Here is a 20,689-nt window from a genome sequence, read left to right on the forward strand (position 1 = left end):
TCCTTTTAAGGATCTGCCCTTTTTTTTTTTTTGCCTAAAATTACATACCCAAATCTAACTGCCCCAGGCCCTGAAGCAAGGATATGCATATTATTGGTACCATTTGAAAGGAAACACTTTGAAGTTTGTGGAAATGTGAAAGGATTGTAGGAGAATATAACACAATAGATCTGGTAAAAGATAATACAAAGAAGAAAAAAAAATGTTATTTTGTATTTTTTTGTACCATCATCTTTGAAATGCAAGAGAAAGGCCATAATGTATTATTCCAGCCCAGGTGCAATTTATATTTTGGCAACTAGATGGCAGCAGTGTATGTGCAATGTTTTATATTGATCCAATGAACCATTGCATTTCTGTTCAAAATTTTGGATCAAGACTGCCCRAATGTGTACACTCCTCAAACAATAGCATGCTATTCTTTCACTGTAATAGCTACGGTAAATTGGACAGTGCAGTTAGATTAACAAGAATCTAAGCTTTCTGCCAATATCAGATATGTCTATGTCCTGCGAAATGTTCTTGTTACTTACAAGCTCATGCTAATCGCATTAGCCTACGTTAGCTCAACTGTACCGTGGACGCACAGCGATCCCGAAGAAGATAAGAAAAAAGTGTTTTTCAGTTTGTTTCACCGAGGCATGGAGAGTTTTAAGAATATAGAATAGGACATATGGTGGCAGTGCTATCCCCACAATTCCCCTGTCTTTCACCTGTGTCAAGGTGATTTGCTGTCAGAATTGCTTGTTGAATTTTTCATTCCTAGTTCGTGATCTTCTTCTTGAGCCTGCTATCTTTTCTGTAGGTTTTGTGTCCCGATGAGCCAAGTGACAACTGACATTCTGAACCTCAATCACAGTATTCTCATATCTCCCCTTGAACCCAATTTAAATTCCCAGAGAACGATTTTATATGTATGCTACAGTTGAATAGAGAAAAGACAGTAATGGCACAGCCATAAGAGTGAGCACTTTTTGGGTGAATCTCAAAGTCTTTCCTTGTTCCATCCTCTCCCTGCCTCCTTTCCAAAATGCCAGAAGGAAATTAGTTGTCTCCTCAAAATCCTCTCCTCACTTCTCTCTGATGTTTTGAAAAAGAGGCGTAGAGAGGATTAGGTATAGAGGATGTGAGGAAGCGAGGAAATGGAAATTCCCCCTTGGTCCTTGGGAGGAAATAGTTATGGTAATCTGACCTCTTATCATGGTTCAATACCAATAAGTGGTTGCCACAATAATATTTTGAATAGAAAAATGGTCCCCCATTGAAATGTGATGACATGAAAGAAAGTGAAACTGATTTCACTGATTGAACACAATAAGTATGCCTTGGTCCAAGCCACTCCAACATTCAAGCCTCGATCATCTTATGAGCCGTTTCCATGTAGATGTGTCAATATATTCTCAGTTGTGAGTCAGGGTGAGGCAAGTTGGCGAGCTCTCCAAACTAGAGACACCTATGCTTTTCTTCTCTCTCCCTTTCTCTATCAGAATGTGACCTCAAATCCACTGATATAACTGGWAGGGCTGGGACGATACCAGTATCACGATACTCGTTAGTATTGTGGCAAGGAGAGAAAACAAGCGGATTTAACTTCTTTAGGAAAACAGCCCTAATGTTGGAAATTAACATCATTATGCTGTCATCCAGTCACATTTGTTTATTTTCCAAGCTATATCACACAATATTTTGCATACAGCAGTTTTTGGGAAAAATATTGTGATACTAGTATCGTCACAGTCCTAATAACTGGCCTTTTGTACTTTACAGAGCCACTGCCCCTAAAAACCAATTCATCCCCTGAAAACAGCCTATGTGGCATTGATATGAGTCAGAAACATTTGTTTATAGTGTAAAAACTGATTGAAAAGGACAATTGTTGTCATAAAGTCAGTCTTGTCTAAAACAGAGTTTGGAACCTAGCTAGCTAGCTGGCTAACTTTAGCCTACCTTAATRCAACTCAGATTTGGCTTGGAAACACAATACCATTTCAAAAGAAGGCAAATAACTAGTAGGAAAACCTTTTTGTCATGATTCTGATGTCGCCAGATTGACTTTAGATGCAGTATAACTTTAGCCAGCTAACTCAGATTGAGGGGACCACCGTATTTTAGCTAGCTAACATTAGCATTGCTAGCTATTTTTGACAAACTTTGCTAATAACAGTAATGGAAACAATGCAATCTCTCTAAAGTAAATTTGATGACRTCATAATATGGAAAAGTTGTTTCCTACTAATTATTTGCCTACTCGAGCAATGTCATTGTATTTCCATGCCACTCTAAGTTTGTGTAATTTATAGGGCTGGGAATTGCCAGGGACCTCACGATAYGATATTTTCACAATATTTAGGTGCCAAAACGATATGTATTGCAATTCTATATGTATTGCGATTTGATACTGTGATTTTATTGCGTTTTTATGTTCCAAACATATTTCTACAGAGGGACGAGCGAGCCATGAGAAAACTCATTTTGATCAGTCACAGCTCATCATTTGTACAAACACAGAAGGTAACCCACTTCATTACTTTGAAACATTTGATAACCCAATTCTGAAACAGAATTGATGTAAACTGACATTATTTGTTGCTTATTTTCCACTTCTTAGAGGCATATAATGTCAAGGGCATAACCTATCCTCGTGGAACCAGCCTGATCGCTGTGTTCACCATTGTATTTTACTTCACATTGTATGATATCTGAAGTGAAATAGAAAGGTGAATGCAGCAATCAGGTTAGTTCCACCAGGATAATCATAACCACCATTGATAATGTAATCAGTGCTCTGTGTGTGTGTTTGTGTGTTACCGACCAGTATCTTTGATGAGGGGCTAGGAGCTGATCTGCGGTGCTATGCCCATCAATGGGGCTCTGGAAAAGGCCGCACCTCCAGCCTTACCTCTTGCCTGCTCACCAACCGTCGTTGATGGGGAGAACCGAATTAGGTAGGTTTAGTCTGACCTGTTCAACATAGTATATGTTAGTGTGTCAGATATCACCAATCCCTAACTGCCATTGGTAATAGAACAGTGACTGTGTGTTTGTGTTCACAGATGCATGAGATGAGAGAGAACTGGCACTCAACACATCCACAATGAGGTGATTATTAATAATATAGTACAGCACAAAGGTCCAGTAAYAGCAACACCCTTTTCATTCCATGTATCACTGATGAASTCTGCCTCAACTCTGCCTATTTCTTTAGATGGACTGGAGATGCTTTTGCCAGATGGCAGCCTCAGTCATGTAACGGGGAGACCATAATTGGTTAGGTTTTATCAGACCTGTTCAAACTTGAACATAGTAACTGTTKRTGTGTCCGATATGACATATCCTAACTGCCATTGGTAATAGAACAGTGACTATGTGTGTATGTGTTCACATAAACATGTATGGAGCCAGAACATGGAGACTTGCAAGATGATGTGATGAAGTCCAGACTGAAAGACGGGCTTGATACTGAATGGAGAGAGACCTGGCACTCGGCATTAAAATTTGACTAGACACAACTTTTAATTGTATTGTCTTTTTTATTATTCAATTGTATGGTATTAGTCAATATGAGGAGGGAAAAACACTGTATATTCTGTACCAGGATAAGGGAACTCTTGTTGCATACGGGACAACACACAGAAAGGTATGATCACTGACATGTTTGCCAAGGTAGCMCCAGAGGTACCACCAGACAAAATGCCGATAGGCACAGAATCTGTATCGGCTGGCAATGACAATGAAAGATGAAAAATRCATGTTGTTATAGTAGCAGAACACTGCTTCTTTGGTTTACAGTGCATTCGGAAAGTATTCAGACCCCTTGACTTTTTTCACATTTTKTTATGTTAGAGCCTTATTCTAAAATTGATTAAATTGTTTTTYCCCCCTCTAAAATCTACACACAATACCCCATAATGACAMATTTTTGCAAATGTATATAAAATAAAACACTTAAATATTCCATTTACTTAAGTATTCRGACACTTTACTTAGTATTTTGTTGAAGCGCCTTTGGCAGCGATTACAGCMTTGAGTCTTCTTAGGTATTATGCTACAAGCTTGCRCACCTGTATTTGGGGAGTTTTTCCCATTCTTCTCTGCAAATCCTCTCAAGCTCTGTCAGGTTGGATGGGGAGCGTTGCTGCACAGCTATTTTCAGGTCTCTCCAGAGATGTTAGATGGGGTTCAAGTCCAGGCTCTGGCTGGGCCACTCAAGTACATTCAGAGACTTGTCCCGAAGTCACTCCTGTGTTGTCTTGGCTGTGTGCTTAGGGTTATTGTCTTGTTGGAAGCTGAACCGTTGCCCCAGTCTGAGGTCCTGAGCGCTCTGGAGCAGGTTTTCATCAAGGATCTCTCTGTACTTTGCTCCTTTCATCCTTCCCTCGATCCTGACTAGTCTCCCAGTCCCTGCCGCTGAAAAACATCTTCACAGCATGATGCTGCCACCAACATGCTTCACCGTAGGGATGGTGCCAGGTTTCCTCCAGACGTGACACTTGGGATTCAGGCCAAAGTGTTCCATCTTGGTTTCATCAGACCAGAGAATCTTGTTTCTCATGGTCTGAGAATCTTTAGGTGTCTTTTGGCAAACTACAAGTGGGCAGTGATGTGCCTTTTACTGAGGAGTGGCTTCCATTTGGCCACTCTACCATAAAGGCAGAGTGGCCCACTCTGCCATAAAGGCAAAGAGGGTTGTCTTTCTGGAAGGTTCTCTCATCTCCACAGAGGAACTCTGGACCTCCTTCAGAGTGACAATCAGGTTCTTGGTCACCTCTCTGACCAAGGCCCTTCTCCCCTGATTGCTTAGTTTGGCCGGGCGGYCATCTCTAGGAAGAGTTGCTGGTTCCAAACTTCTTCCATTTAAGAATGATGGAAGGCCATCTTGGGGACCTTCAATGCTGCAAAAAAAATGATTGTACCCTTCCCAACATCTGTGCCTCGACACAATCTTGTCTCGGTGCTTTATGGACAATTCCTTTGAACTCATGGCTTGATTTTTTCTTTGACATGCACTGTTAACTGTGGGACCTTAAATAGAAAGGTGTGTGCCTTTSCAAATCATGTCCATTCAATTGAATTAACCACAGGTGGACTCCAATCAGGTTGAAGAAACAATGGAAACAGGATGCACCTAAGCTCAATTTCGAGTCCCATTGCATAGGGTCTGAATATCTTTTAGACTTTTTATACATTTTAAAAACTTTCGAAAAACCTGTTTTCACTTTGTCATTATGGGGTATTGTGTGTCGATTGCTGATATATATATTTTTGGATTAAGGCTGTAACGTAACAAAATTTGGAAAAAGTCAAGGGGTCTGAATACTTTACGAATGCACTGTACGTAAAGGATGATTTATTCTACACAGACATGTTACTACATTTGAAAGTTATCAGAAGACAAATTAAATTCAGCAATTGCAGTATTTTCATATTACTCTGTAGACTATTGACTAAATGTAATTTGCTGTCATTTCATTGCTGTTTTGTTTCATATTTTGTTTGTTGTGTTGTGTCCTCCAACATCTTACTATACATCTGCCTGTACTTATTGAACCAAACCTGCAGAAGGTGTGTTTGTTATGATTGAGTGGGGGGAAAKAGCTGTGGGCAAGGTTCTGACAGATGRGTGTGTCTTGGTGGTGGCAAGGAYACACCTAAGAGACACCCACATCAAACCACACCCCCAAGCCAACTCACTTTTGGCTTCTGTCAAGGCCGCCTTTATCTCTTGAGGAGCAAACCAAAAAACGAGGCCAAATCAGCTGGTGCAGTTCCCCTTTAAAAATGATGGATGCATGCTGAATATGATGAAAAGTTGTATTTTTCCAGGCGCTGTATGATGCTGAAAGCCATAGAGAAGTCGGATAATGGCTTGGTTGGAATTGGGACTGTACTGGGGCTGATTTGAAAAGCCATTAGAATATTACTCTTCAGGGGGCTGGCTTGCTGTGTCATATCTGGTTACCATTTGAAGTGCTTCGCAGAGACAGATGGAAGAAGATCGGCAGATCATTTTACCTTGCGTCATGTGGAATGGAACACACACACACACACACCCACTTACACACTCTCACACACTCACAACCACTCCAGAGGAATGAATGAGGGCATATTATAGCCTCTTCCTTAACAACTATCATTCTATCATTTAGGCTAGAAACGTTGTGAGAGGTTTTGGAGAATGTTCACAGTGGGCGGTGATAGGCTATAGCCTATCTCCCTATTAGGTCTGCCTTCCGATGGGGGCTGCTAGATAGACTGGAGCTGGTGGAGAGAGAATATAGCATCACAATGACATGAACCAGTGTCTGTTGAATGCGAGCAGCACCAGTAGGAGTGAGTGGGAGAGGAAATCAAAGGTGAACGCAGAATCTGCCGCAAAGCTTGTCTAATTTCAAAAGTTTTGGGATCAGGGTCTATATCTATCTCCTCCCTCTGCTTGCATAACAGTTACTGCACCTCTCGGCGCTGATGTGAACACAAACTGACTGCTATAAAAGAACTGTCTCCTGATTTATTTGTGCTTAATGTGTTTGTAGTTGGGGGATGGTTTCCAGTAAAAAAAAAGAAGAAGATTTGTTTGAATGAAGAAAGAGGGATGTTTTGTTCAGTCTCCTTTAAGCATGTTGTTTCCCTTCAAGAGAAGCAGCAACAGTGTTAATTCACAAGGCTCTTGTGTAGAAGTGCATTTTGTTGTTYGAATCACTAAAGAACCGTATACGACACTCACACACTTTCTCTAACTGTTCTTGACGTTCATACACCAGTAAACGTACAAAGGTGTCGATCTCCTCACAACATATGATCGGGGTTAAACGTTGGTTCAGCAGTCGGGGTTAGAAAATAGTCGAAGCGAGTAATAAGCATTGATTTCAGAAAGGACTCAGTTGCCCCCACTGTCGATGAAAATGCTTGGGGTGTTATTTTTAACTGTGTGATTCATGTGCTACAGGGTCGTTTGCCCACCTTTCTTTCTTTCTTTCTTTCTTTCTTTCTTTCTTTCTTTCTTTCTTTCTTTCTGTCTTTGTCGCCTTCTGTCGGTGTCACGACTTCCACCGAAGTCGGCTCCTCTCCTTGTTCGGGCGGCGTTCGGCGATCGACGTCACCGGCTTTCTAGCCATCGCCGCTCCATTTCTCATTTATCCATTTGTTTTGTCTTGTTCCATTACACACCTGGTTTTCWTTCCATAATTACTGCATGTATTTAGTCCTCTGCTCCYCACCATGTCTTTGYGTGTAATTGTTTATTGTTATGTGTATTTTGTCAGGCGCTATACTTTTGCTATGTTCCGTGTTTTTGGCACGTTATTGTTCTTATGTGCTGTCATTTTTGGAACGGAATTAAAGTCCGCCTGTTTATTACACTCTGCTCTCCTGCACCTGACTTCGCCTCTCGTACACACACCTGACAGTTGGTCTCACCCTCTGTCGGTCTTGCCCTCTGTCGTTCTCTGTCGGTCTCGCTCTCTGTTGGTCTCGCCCTCTGTCGGTCTCGCCCTCTGTCGTTCTCTGTCGGTTTCGCCCTCTGTCGGTTTCGCCCTCTGTCGGTTTCGCCCTCTGTCGGTCTCTGTCAGTCTCGCCCTCTGTCGGTCTCGCTTTCTGTCTGTCTGTCTGTGTGGAGGAGGGAAGGACTAGTTTTTGCCAAGTTATGTAACCATCTCTGGAGGAGCCAAGCAGGGCCTGCTTTTACTACACTGTAGCAGGTAGTGTAGAGCAAGCGCTCTCTTCTTGTTTTCTCTCTCTCTCTTACTCTCTCTCTAGCTGCATCGTCTCTCTTACTCTCTCTCTAGCTGCACTCTCTGCTCTCTCTCTTACTCTCTCTCTAGCTGCTCTCTCTTACTCTCTCTCTAGCTGCATCTCCCTCGCTGTCTCTCTCTTTATCTCTCTCTAGCTGCACTCTCTCGCTGTCTCTCTCTACTCTCTCTCTAGCTGATCTCTCTTACTCTCTCTCTAGCTGCATCTCCTCGCTGTCTCTCTTTACTCTCTCTCTAGCTGCTCTCTCTCTCATCTCTCTTCGCTGTCTTCTCTCTTACTCTCTCTCTAGCTGCATCTCTCTCGCTGTCTCTCTCTTACTCTCTCTCTAGCTGCATCTCTCTCGCTGTCTCTCTCTTTCTCTCTCTCTAACTGCATTCTCTCTCGCTGTCTCTCTTCTTACTCTCTCTCTAGCTGCACTCTTCTCGCTGTCTTCTCTTACTCTCGCTCTAGCTGCATCTCTCTCGCTGTCTCTCTCTTACTCTCTCTCTAGCTGATCTCTCTCGCTGTCTCTCTCTTTCTTGCTTGCTGTCTCCCTCTTCTCGTCTTCTCCCTTCCTCCCTGGGAGGAGAAGAGGATTTTCTCTGTGCCTCTGCTCCTAATCCTTCCCCCATGAGCAAGTACCTTTATTCTCAGTAACAACACAGATTTAGAGGCTGCATAAGGTGCTGACATGAGCAGACCTACTGTAGAGAGAGGGAGAGAGGGAGATGCCTGTTGATCACATAGACTACAGTACAACTASAGCTGTTGTGGTATGAGTGATATGGCTCTCATCAATGTTTCATGGAGATTGAGTGTGCATGGATGATTGTGAACCTCCCCTGCCCTTCATAGCAGCCTTGGGGTTGAAACAATGCCAGAATCCTATCTACTGTGTCATTTCGCTAATCGTGGGAGAACTTGTTTGTTGAGCTAAAGGGAAGGTTTTCAAATATGGACCAATACCTACCTACTGTTGACAAACCCCATTCAGTACAAATTTGCGCAACCGCGCCATTCCAACGAGGCTGCAATGAAAACGAATGGGACTGTAGCGACTGTGTTGGCATCATAATCTGGGGTGTGAACTATGTTTCTATTCAAGAGTTGATTGACATGGTAATGGCCCGATAGTATTGGAGAAAAGTTGGGAAAAAAACGGACTCCTCTGACGCTGTACGTTAAATTGTGATGTGTCATGACGTAAAGTACAGCACGCATAATGTACCTCATTCTGTGTCGTACAGCCTCGTTCCACCAGGTGTAACGCTTCTCCCGCAGTTTAAAAACAGGACAGGGACAGGGGTGGATACCTAGTCAATTGTACAACTGAATGCATACATTGTTTGCGTCATCACTGCAAGCCATCATGACTCTCAAAGCCGCGACAGCCGCTGTTTACTTCTGAAGATAACTTTAGCGCCGCCCCTAAAAACCCGATTCAAATTTGACACAAACCTTCAAATAGGTATGTAATGACACATTATATAGACTCTTTATAGTGTTTTATTTACATTTTAGAGGTGATAAGTTGGACAGATCGGGTGAAAAGAGACGTTTCCCCACACATCTTATCTCCCACCTTTCCCTATCACGCAGTAGSTTTCGCTTCCCCACCCGTCATTTTTATAAAGACCCCACGGAGCTCATTGCCTTCKTCAATCATGCAGAGACGGGCAGCATGAAGGGCKCGTCATTGATTTTGCTGGAAAGGRGAGAAATTGTGCTTTACAATGGTATTCATATTGCAGTTGACCTGGAAGTATTGCGTTTTTTGGGTGCAAAAATAAGATCAGTTGTATGTTACAGCGCGATGTACAAAAGAGTGTTAGCTAACTATAGCCTCTATGGACTTTTCATTAAAGAGTAGTGTGGTCATTATATTTATGTCACAAACCCTGCCGCTCCTACGCTCTAGTAATCTCAGTAGGCCCATACTCTGTAATCGAGTCTAAGTTTGTGTCATGCATGTGTATGTACCGTTATCGTAAAAAAATCTATAATTGTGCATTCATGTCCAAAAGTCTATAGGCAAAAATCTATGGAAAGTTTTGTTTAAATCAAAAGGGATGCTGTCAAAAAAGTGATTGATTTCAAATAGATTTACCCTATGTCCTCTGCTTTCCCTTTTTACTGCAGAAGAACAGTCAAGTTAGCCTGGAATCAAGAAGTCTTTATCTGGCTATGATCAAGTTGCTTCACACATATGGTTGGAGATGTGTTGCAGAAATGCAGAATCTAAAGCATAGCTATTCAATCAGAATTTAGATTATTGAGTTTAAAATGCATAGATTATGGTCCCTGTTTAATTAACCGTGACAAGTTTTCCAGGAGAAGGAAAATACACTACATGACCAAAAATGTGGACACCTGCTCGTTGAACATCTCATTCCAAAATCATGGGCATTAACATTGAGTTATTCCCCCCTTTGCTGCTAAAACAGTCTCCACTCTTCTGGGAAGGCTTTCCACTAGATGTTGGAACATTGCTGCAGGGAGTTGCTTCAATTTCAGCACAAGAGCATTAGTGAGTCGGGCGCTGACTATTTTGGTGATATAAGCCTGGCTCGCAGTCGGCGTTCCAATTCATCCCAAAGTGTGTTCGATGAGGTTGAGTCCCAGGGTCTGTTTAGGCAGTCAAGTTCTTCCACACCAATCTCGACAAACAATTTCAGTATGGACCTCGCTTTGTGCACAGGGCATTGTCATGCTGAAATAGGAAAGGGCCTTCCCCAAACTGCCACAACGTTGGAATCACAGATTGTCTAGAATGTCATTGTATGCTATAGTGTTACGATTTCTCTGGAACTGAGGCCTAGCCCGAACCATGAAAAACAGGCCATTATTCCTCCACCAAGCTTTACAGTTGGCACTATGCATTGGGGCAGGTAGCGTTCTCCTGGCATCCGCCAAACCCAGATTCGTCCATCGGACAGCCAGATGGTGAATTGTGATACATCACTCCAGACAATGCGTTTCCACTGAGTCCAATGGCAGCAAGCTTTACACCACTCCAGCTAATGCTTGGCATTGCGGATGGTGATCTTAGGCTTGTGTGCGACTGCTCAGCCATGGAAACCCATTTCATGAAGCTCCTGACGAACAGTTCTTGTGCTGAAGTTGCATCCAGAGGCCGTTKGGCACTTGGTAGTGAGTRTTGCAACCGRGGACAGACGATTTTTACGTGTTACACGCTTCCGCACTTGGCTGTCCCATTCTGTGAGCTTGTGTGGCCTACCACTCTGTTCCATTGTTGCTCCTAGACATTTCCACTTCACAATAACGTCACTTATTGTGAATAGTTCTTCCYGGTTATAGTCACAGCCGTGTATATCTCCCCTCAAGCCGATACCACGAMGGCCCTCAAGGAACTTCACTGGACTTTATGCAAACTGGAAACTATATATCCTGAGGACGCATTTATTGTAGCTGGGGATTTTAACAAAGCAAATTTGAGGAAAAGGCTGTCTAAATTCTATTAGCATATCGACTGTAGTACTTGCGCTGTTAAAACATTAGACCACTGTTATTCTAACTTCCAGGATTTATACAAGGACCTCCCCCGCCCTCCTTTCGGCAAATCTGACAATGACTCCATTTTGCTCCTCCCTTCCTAGAGGCAGAAACTCAAACGGGAAGTACCTGTGCTAAGGACTATTCAACGCTGGTCTGACCAATCGGAATCCATTCTTCAAGATTGTTTTGATCACGCGTACTGGGATATGTTCCCGGGTAGCTTCTGAGAATAATATTGACGTATTCACCGAGACGCTGACTGAGTTTATCAGGAAGTGTATAGGAGATGTTGTACCCACTGTGACTATTAAAACCTACCCTAACCATAAGCCGTGGATAGATGGCAGCATTCGTGCAAAACTGAAAGCACGAACGACCACATTTAATCATGGCAAGCTGACTGGGAATATGGCAGAATACAAACARAGAAGTMATTCCCTCCGCAAGGCAATCAAACAGGCAAAACGTCAGTATAGAGACAAAGCGGAGTCGCAATTCAACAGCTCAGACACGAGATGTATGTGGCAGGGTCTACAGACAATCAYAGACTACAAAAGGAAAATCAGCCATGTCGCGGACATCGATGTCTTGCTTCCCAGAAGTGCTTTGCGAGACTAGTCAAGGATAATATCACCTCCACCTTACCTGTCACCCTAGAACCACTTCAATTTGCTTACCACCCCAATARGTCCATAGACGATGCAATTGCCGTCACATTGCMCACTGCCCTATCCCATCTGGACAATGCTGTTCATTGATTATAGTTCAGCATTCAACACCATAGTACCCTCCAAGCTCATCATCACTCAAGACCCTGGGTCTGAACTCCGCCCTGTGCAATTGGWTCCTGGACTTCCTGATGGGCCGCCCCCAGGTGGTGAAGGTAGGAAGCAACAACTCCACWYCGCTGATCCTCARCACTAGGGCCCCACAAKGGTGCGTGCTCAGCCCCCTCCTGTAYTCCCTGTTCACCCATGACTGCGTGGCCAAGCACGCCTCCAACTCAATCATCACRTTTGCAGAAAACACAACAGTAATAGGCTTGATTACCAACAACGACGACAGCCTACAGGGAGGAGGTGAAGGCTCTGGGAATGTGGTGCCAGGAAAATAACCTCTCACTCAACGTCAACAAAACAAAGGAGATGATCGTGGACTTCAAGAAACAGCAGAGGGAGCACCCCCCTATCAACATCGATGGGACAGCAGTGGAGAAGGTGGAAAGTTTTAAGTTCCTCGGCGTACACATCACGGACAAACTGAAATGGTCCACCMACACAGACAGTGTGGTGAAGAAGGAGCAACACAGCCTTATTCTAAAATGGATTCAATCGTTTTTTCCCCTCATCAATCTTCACACAATACCCAATAATGTCAAAGCAAAAACTGTTTTTTGTCAAGGCTCAGGAGAAGACTCTGTCTTCTCGACAGTTTCGAAGTGACAAAAGTGTATTACGAAAACTGGGGCAGGCAAACGACAGGTCAAGGGCAAGCAGAGGTCAGTAATCCAGAGCAGAGTCCGAAAGGTACAGAACGGGAGGCAGGCTCAGGGTCAGGGCAGGCAGAGGTCTGTAATCCAGGGTGGTGTGACAAGGTACAGAACGGCAGGCAGGCTCAGTCTCAGGGCAGGCAGAATGGTCAAAACCCGGGAAAACTAGAAAACAGGAACTAGAGAAAGACAGGAGCACGGGAAAAACGCTGGTAGGCTTGACGAAACAAAACGAACTGGCAACAGACAAACAGAGAAGACAGGTTTAAATACACTGGGGATAATGGGGAATATGGGCGACACCTGGAGGGGGGTGGAGACAATCACAAAGACAGGTGAAACAGATCAGGGTGTGACAGTTCTTAGAAACAGGATGCACTTGAGCTCAATTTCGAGTCTCATAGCAAAGGGTCCGAATAGTTATGCATGACGGTATCTGTTTTTTTATTTTCATAAATGTGCAAAATATTCTAAAAACCTGTTTTCACTTTGTCATTATGGGGTATTGTGTGTAGATKAATTAAATATCATTTTTTTCTCATCTATTTTAGAATAAGGCTGTAACCWAGCAAATTGTGGATAAAGGGGTCTGAATACTTTCCGAATGCACCGTATATTGTAAACACTATGTTTAACTCAACATTTTCTGTAAACACGACTTCGAAATGTTAAATGACCCTTTTTGCCACATTATTCCCAGTGTTTGTTGCCATTGGTTTTTAATGTTTGTCTTGAGGACGTCGATTACGGAGTTATCAAAACAGCCTGAGATTTGAGGCAATCAGGACCATGGGGTGGCTGTTGGTGGAAACTGCTAATCTCCTAGATAATGATGTCATTAGGATTTAAACTGACTTCAACCAATGACTGAACAGATTTCATGGCCCTGAAACTAGATAATGCAGATGCAATGTACAGTATGGTATATAAGATGAACAAAGGCTAGTGGTATTTTTACTGCAATTTTGCAATCAGGGGTTTTAGATAAGCAGAAATTTTAGAATTGATCAGAAGATCTCAATCTCTATATTGTATTATTATTTCATGTTTTCCTGGCTTATCAAAACTCATGGATCTTTCCAATATCCACCACCATCCAATCAGTGAATGTTGTGGTCTCTGGAGGGAGATCCATGAGTGTGTGTCAGTGTACTCCAATCCCTGTTTCCCGTCTCAAGATGGATCCTTGTATTGKTTTATTTGGTGACTTTAGGTGGCTGGGGGGTGACGTGGGATCACGTGGGCCGCTCAGCTTTGCTCTGGTATCCTGCGCTATAATGTTTCATTATGGTAATTACTCAGCAGGCTGAGGTGGAGGGAGGCACTAATGGTATGGTGGTAATGGTGTTGCTGAGTGGTTCAGGGTGGCCGAGGCCATCTACTGTAGGTTGGGTTAGAGACCCTGCGTCTCTCGTACCATTTATCCAACCAGAGAAACTCTGTCTGTTTGTGTGTGTGTGTGTGTGTGTGTGTGTGTGTGTGTGGTGGCCATTCTTCGCTCAGTTGCTGCTGATGCAGTACTGGGATACAAACACACATACATTGTTTGTGTAGCCTACTCATTTGCATTTAATTTTGTTGAGGTTTTGAATATGAACCGGTGTGAATTGGAAGCACATAACATATTGAGGTGAGATCAAGGTTTGATGAAAACTATTTCACTCTGACACCCTTGGGGAAGGAGTAGGCTCTACATATTACAGTTTCATGGTCAGACATCTCTACTGTGTTACTTACATGTAAATTTCCCTGATTAAAGTCAGAGCCATCTCATGTGAAATATAATGATTAGTGGAAGAGAGACTTGCCTGTTCAGGATCTAGGCTAAAATATGATTTTAATTGAATTTTTAAAAAAACTTCACATTGGTATTGTAACATGTCCAACCAGATTCACTGGGATTCCCATTCAGATTTCAAAGAGGCCTACAGTAAGTGAATAGATAGAATGGACAGGTGCACGTGCACACACACACGCACACACACGTGCACACACACACACACACAAACTGTTCTCTCCGCTACCATCTGGCAGGCGGTACTGGAACATCAAGTCTCGGACGAACAGGTTCCAAAACAACTTCTATCTCTAAGCAATAAGACTATTTTCTACATCGTAGACATCAAAACTATGAAATAACACATGGAATCATGTAGTTAAACAAATCAAAATATATTTTATATTTGAGATTCTTCAAAGTAGCCACCCTTTGCCTTGATGACAGCTTGGCACACTCTTGGCATTCTCTCAACCAGCTTCATGAGGTAGTCACCTGGAATGGATTTCAATTAACAGGTCTGCCTTATTAAAAGTTAATTTGTGGAATTTCTTTCCTTAATGCATTTGAGCCAATCAGTTGTGTTGTGACAAGATAGGGGTGGTAAACAGAAGATAGCCCTATTTGGTAAAAGACCAAGTCCATATTGCAAGATTGCAAGATCTTGTGGTGGCCCTCATGAGAGCCAGATTCATCATATCACTTGATGGTTATTTGCGACTGCACTTGAAAAAAATAKAAATATAAATTTTCCGTATTGACTGACCTTCATGTCTTGAAGTAATGATGGACTGTTGTTTCTCTTTGCTTATTTGAACTGTTCTTGCCAGTTCAGTTCAAATAAGCAAAGAGAAACAACAGTCCATCATTACTTCAAGACATGAAGATCAGTCTATACGGAACATTTTTTTTTCAAGTGCAGTCGCAAATAACCATCAAGTGCTATGATGAATCTGGCTCTCATGAGGACCATCACAGGAAAGGAAGACCCAGAGTTACATCTGCTGCAGAGGATACGTTTAATAGATAAGTTCATAAATGCACCTCAGATAGCAGCCCAAATAAATGCTTCACAGAGTTCAAGTAGCAGACAGCTCAACTGTTCAGAGGAGACTGGGTGAATTTTTTATTTTAATTTTACTAGGCAAGTCAGCTAASAACAAGTTCTTATTTTCAATGACAGCCTAGGAACAGTGGGTTAACTGCCTTGTTCAGGTGCAGAACGATAGATTTGTACCWTGTCAGCTCGGGGATTCGATCTTGCAACCTTTCGGTTACTAGTCCAATGCTCTAACCACTAGACTTCGCTGCCGCCCATGAATCAGGCCTTCATGGTCGAATTGCTGAAAATAAACTACTACAAAAGGACACCAATAATAAGAAGAGACTTGCTTTGGCCAAGAAACACATTAGACAAGTGGAAATCTGTAATTTGGTCCAAATTTTAGATTTTTGTTTCCAACCGCCGTGTCTTTGTGAGACGTACGGTTCCCACCGTGAAGCATGGAGGAGGAGGTCTGATGGTGTGGGGGTGCTTTGCTGGTGACACKGTCTGTGATTTATTTAGAATTCAAGGCACACTTAACCAGCATGGCTACCACAACATTTGGGACTATTATTTGTTTTTCAACAGGACAATGACCCAAAACACACCTCCAGGCTGTTTAAGGCTTATTTGACCAAGGAGAGTGATGGAGTGCTGCATCAGATGACCTGGCCTCCACAATCACCCGACCTCAACCCAATTGAGATGGTTTGGGATGATTTGGACCATGGAGTGCAGGAATAGCAGCCAATAAGTGCTCAACATATGTGGGAACTCCTTCAAGACTGTTGGAAAAGCATTCCTCATGAAGTTGGTTGAGAGAATACCAAGAGTGTGCAAAGCTGTCATCAAGGCAAAGGGTGACTACTTTGAATAATCCAAAATATCAAATATATTTTGATATGTTTAACATGTTTGATATGTTTAACACGTTTGATTCCATATGTTATTTCATAGTTTTGATGTCTTCACTATTATTCTACAATGTAATAGCCAATCAATCAATAATTTAAGAATAGTCTTMACGAAACACTTTATCTGTAATTTAYAATCTGTAGAAATTATGAAGATAATAAGGATCAGGATATTTGTGAAACATTACAGCACAGTTGAAAAATATATGGCTAATAGAAATCAAACATGGATGCTGTTCAGAGATAGATGGGACCATCGTTATGTTTGGAGGAAAAAGGGGGTTACAAGCCGAAGAACACCATCTCAACCGTGAAGCACGGGGGTGGCAGCATCATGTTGTGGGGGTGCTTTGCTGCAGGAGGAACTGGTGCACTTAACAAAATAGATGGCATCATGAGGAGGAAAATTATGTTGATATATTTAAGCAACATCTCAAGACATCAGTCAGGAAGTTAAAGCTTGGTCGCAAATGGGTCTTCCAAATGGACAATGACCCCAAGCATACTTCCAAAGATCTGGCAAAATGGCTTAAGGACAACAAAGTCAAGGTATTGGAGTGGCCATCACAAAGCCCTGACCTCAATCCTATAGAAAATTTGTGGGCAGAACTGAAAAAGCGTGTGCGAGCAAGGAGGCCAACAAACCTGACTCAGTTACACCAGCTCTGTGTCACGATCGTCTTGATATGAGTGAGAGGACCAAGGCGCAGCATGATATGAATACATCTTCTTTTTATTATATAGAAGACGGAACACGAAACACTTATTCAAACTAACAAACGACCGTGAAACTACAAACGCAAGTGCACACACAAACTACTTACGCTCGACATAGACTAGACATATACAATGACCCACAACAGCTAAAGCCTATGGCTGTCTTAAATATGGCTCCCAATCAGAGACAACAGTAACCAGCTGTCTCTAATTGGGAACCCATTCAGGCAACCATAGACTTTCCTAGACAACTACACACAACACTAAACCATCTATACTCCTTAACCCTCTAAACCATACAACCCCCTAGACAATACAAAAACACATACTTCATGATGTCACACCCTGACCTGACTAAAATCATAAATGAACACAAAGATAACTAAGGCCAGGGTGTGACACTCTGTCAGAGGAAGGGGCCAAATTCAACCAACTTGTGGGAAGCTTGTGGAAGGCTACCCGAAACGTTTGACCCAACGTTTAAATTTAAAGGCAATGCTACCAAATACTAATTGAGTGTATGTAAACTTCTGACCCACTGGGAATGTGATGAAAGAAATAAAAGCTTAAATAAATCATTCTCTCTACGATTATGCTGACATTTCACATTCTTAAAATAAAGTGGTGATCCGAACTGACCTAGACAGGGTATATTTACTAGGATTTTAAATGTCAGGAATTGTGAAAAACKGAGTTTAAATGTATTTGGCTAAGGTGTATGTAAACTTCAAACTTCAACTGTACATATAAAGTAGGCAGTACCAAAACAAGTGATCAAATTATTCTGTCTCTTCGCAGCAAAATCTGCAGAGCTGGGATGGTTGTATGCCCCACATATATAATATAACATTGTATTGGTTACCATCATTTTATTTCATAATTTCAATTGAAAACGTTTTGAATACGCCACTGTTTTGTGTATCAGTTCATAAACCATGGGCAGTGGAATCAGTACATCAACAATCTCCTCCCAACATTTTTGTAACTTGTTTGGCAGAGCTGTCAATTTTTTGGTCCTTAAATTATACTGGTATACCTTTTTATTTATCACAATTTTCTTTACCCTATTTTGTTATATAATGCAGAGCCGACAAACAAGTTCCTTACCTTCCCCCTTCCACTTGCCTCTTCCATTTTGCAGAAATGCTGCAGTTAATTGGTTAACCTGTTATGGCTGCAGCCCGACGCCGGTACACCTATGACAACATCCAGCTCAAGTGCAGGGCGCGAAATTCAAAATCTATTTTTTTTTAAATATTTAACTTTCACACATTAACAAGTCCAATACAGCATTTGAAAGATAAACATCTTGTCAATCCAGCCAACATGTCCGATTTTTTAAATGTTTTACAGAGAAAACACCACATATATTTAAAAACCTCTACGGGATCGGTGTCCCTATACTGGGATGGTTGTTTCTAACGTGCTCTAACATGCGCTAATGTGACTAGAATGACGGTGTAAGTAACAGCAACATTTCCAGGACATAGACATGTCTTATATGGACAGAAATCTTACATTCTTGTCAATCTAGCTGCACTGTCCAATTTACAGTAGCTATTACAGTGAAAAAATACCATGCTATTGTTTGAGGAGAGTGCACAACGACAACAAAAAACGTTTATCACGTTAACTGGTTTGATACATTCAMCTCTGAAGGTAAATAATGTACTTACATTCAGTATTCTTGCTCTGATTTGTCATCCTGAGGGTCCCAGAGATACAATGTAGCATAGTTTTGTTTGATAAAATCCATTTTCATATTAAAATGTAGGAACTGGGTTCTACAGTTTGAACCCCTGCAGTTTGAACCCCTGCTGTCTCTGTCTCTTTCCACAAATTTCAAAGTGTTTCCTTTCAAATGGTACCAATAATATGCATATCCTTGCTTCAGGTCCTGAGCTACAGGCAGTTAGAGTTGGGTATGTCATTTTAGGCGAAAATKGAAAAAAAGTGTCCGATCCTTTAAACTGAAATGGCAACCAAGTTTCTATATCTTGTTTTAAAAATACCGATATTTTGGAGATAATTTAATTTTCAAATAACCGAAAGTCAGAGGTTGTAATCTGAATAAATGGAAAAAAGCCATTCTTGAACACGGGGTGAATCATTCTTACTAATATGCTAAGAGCAGTGGTTCCCAAACTTTTTATAGTCCCGTACCCCTTCAAACATTCAACCTCCATCTCCGTACCCCCTCTAGCACCAGGGTCAGCGCACTCTCAAATGTTGTATTTTGCCATCATTGTAACTATACACTATACGATACATTTATTAAACATAAGAATGATGGTGGGTTTTTGTCACAACCTGGCTCGTGGGAAGTGACAAGGAACTCTTATAGGACCAGGGCACAATATTAATAATAATCAATAGTTTTGCTCTTTATTTAACCATCTTACATATAAAACCTTATTTGTTMATTGAAAATTGTGAATAAGTCAGCACAGGTTAATGAGAAGGTTACACATAACTCTGCAATGTTGGGTTGTAYTGAAGAGTATCAGTCTTATATCATTTTCCAAACACAGTCTGTGCCTGTATTTAGTTTTCATGCAAGTGTGGGCCGAGAATCCACTCTCAMATAGGTACATGGTTACAAAGGGCATCAGTGTCAGCGCAATTTTCCAAGGCGGGATACTCTGAGTGCAGCCAATCCAGAAATCTGGCAGTGGCTTCTCATTAAATTCMATTTTCACAGAACCGCTTGTTTCAATTTTGATGAGGCTCTCTTGTWCAGATATCGTTAAGTGGACTGGAGGCAGGGCATAACGAATCCAGTTGTTTGTGTCATCCGTTTCGGGAAAGTACCTGCGTAATTGCGCACCCAACTCAGGTGCTTCGCTATATTACATTTGACATAGTCCGTAAGCTTGATTTCATTTGCACACAGAAAATCATACAATGACGGAAAGACCTGTGTGCTGTCCTTGATAATGCAGACAGAGAAGAGCTCCAACTTCTTAATCATAGCCTCAATTTTTTCCTGCACATTGAATATAGTTGCGGAGAGTCCCTGTAATCCTAGATTTAGATCAATAAAGCGAGAAAAAACATCACCCAGATAGGCCAGTCATGTGAGAAACTCGTCATCATGCAAGCGGTCAGACAAGTGAAAAGTATGGTCAGTAAAGAAAACTAAGCTCGTCTTTCAATTTAAAAGAAAACGTGTCARTACTTTGCCCCTTGATAACCAGCCCGCTTCTGAATGTTGCTGCCCATATCATTGCATAGTGCAGAAAATACACAAGAGTTCAGGGSCCTTGCTTTTACAAAGTTAACCATTTTCACTGTAGTGTCCAAAACGTCTTTCAAGCTGTCAGGCATTCCCTTGGCAGCAAGAGCCTCTCGGTGGATGCTGCAGTGTACCCAAGTGGCGTTGGGAGCAACTGCTTGCACACGCATTACCACTTCCATGTGTCTCCCTGTCATGGCTTTTGCGCCATCAGTACAGATACCAACATGAGCAGCAGCTACATTTGTCTACTTACAGATYGTTAGTG

At 42.0% G+C, this 20,689-nt stretch overlaps 1 long non-coding RNA gene across 1 annotated transcript; it reads left to right on the forward strand.

Moving 5' to 3' along the window:
- The first annotated feature begins 2,440 nt into the window (after window positions 1-2,440).
- LOC139023244 (uncharacterized) lies at window positions 2,441-3,489 on the forward strand. Its single transcript, XR_011474392.1, has 3 exons — window positions 2,441-2,511; window positions 2,816-2,949; window positions 3,063-3,489. It is a non-coding gene; the product is annotated as an uncharacterized lncRNA (long non-coding RNA).
- Window positions 3,490-20,689: the final 17,200 nt, after the last annotated feature.

This window comes from Salvelinus sp. IW2-2015, linkage group LG28, assembly GCF_002910315.2.
Source record: "Salvelinus sp. IW2-2015 linkage group LG28, ASM291031v2, whole genome shotgun sequence".
Lineage (NCBI taxonomy): Eukaryota > Metazoa > Chordata > Actinopteri > Salmoniformes > Salmonidae > Salvelinus > Salvelinus sp. IW2-2015.